Below are 1,351 nucleotides of genomic sequence, written 5' to 3' on the forward strand. Positions count from 1 at the left end.
TTCGCTGTTGTCTCGGTTTTTGGAATTTTGAACGGTTGCTGACAGCTTTTGCTTGATTAGCATCCACCTGTGGATGTGTGTACCTCAACACGAGTAGTGTAAAACACCTGGGGGGGGAGGGGAGTACTCCTCGGAATTTCGGTAGGGGTGTGCCGCCCAGTTCTCCAAATCCTGACCCTATTTCAGACCAAAACACGCCATAGTCTGAAATGTCAGTCGTCTCCTCCCCCCCCCCCCCCCCCCGGGAGGAGACGGCTGACATTTCAGACTAAAATATGCCATTTTCCACCCTCGTTTTCAGACCTCGCCTCTAAAATCCATACCGTTTTCAAACTTTTGTTGTAGCGTAATAAAGCTTCGCATCAGTGCCCAAGTCAAGAATTGGGTAAAATTCACCTGAAAATCCAGCTTGAATGATATATTTTGGGTCCTTCTCTTTCTCTACTATTCATTTCAAGTTGAAAAGACAAATACGTTTATACGCTCTCGTGGTTCCCATGCCCGAATTTTGAAAATCGAGTAATAAGTTCATTGCTTTATAGTATCAAATTCGTGTATACAGCTAAAAGTCAAGCAATAAGTTTATCCCTTTCTGGTGTGAAATTCTAGAAAAAAAAACCCAACCCAAAATCGAGAGATAAATGCATTCCTTTCTGGACTCAAATTCTCTCAAATTCGTGAATATAGCCAGAAATCGGGCAAGAAGTTCACTGCTGTTTGGATTCAAATTCGAGAGAATAGCTAAAAATCAAATTAGACATAAGTTCATTTCTTTCTGGACTGAAATCCATGAAAATGACCAAAAGTCGTGAAAATGGCCAAAACGAAGCCATAAATTCACTCCTTGTTGGCCTCAAGTTCATGAAAACAGCCTAAAAGAGAGCAATAAGTTAATTGCTCTCTGGTCTCAAATTCGTGTAAAAAGATAAAAATCGAGGAATAAGTTCAGTGCTTTCTGGTCTCGAATTCGTGAAATGGAAATATTTCTTTTGGCAAGAGTACTCAACGACCTTTTGGAGATAATTAATCGCATGTTGAGTTAACACTAGCTGAGTGTCCCCGGGAAAAAATACCCGCTGTTCACTGCCAGCGAGCAAGACTTTTAAGAAATGAAAATCCCAGCCAGCTTTTAGTGTCAACTAGCCAGCAAAGTTGAAAATAGCAAAAGGAAGACAATGCCAGCCAGTGCAAGAGAAATTTTTCCAGTTTGCCAGCAAGCGATAGCGTACACCAGTTTTTAGCCAGCCAGAGAAGTTTGCTAAAAATTGCCCGATGTTGTTGAAATAAACAAGGAAATATTGCTCTATAAAATCCCGCATCCTTGTTATGCAGTTCTTCGGACTCACGTTTA

Source organism: Pavona decussata, unplaced genomic scaffold, assembly GCF_977016875.1.
Source record: "Pavona decussata unplaced genomic scaffold, jaPavDecu1.1 SCAFFOLD_190, whole genome shotgun sequence".
NCBI lineage: Eukaryota > Metazoa > Cnidaria > Anthozoa > Scleractinia > Agariciidae > Pavona > Pavona decussata.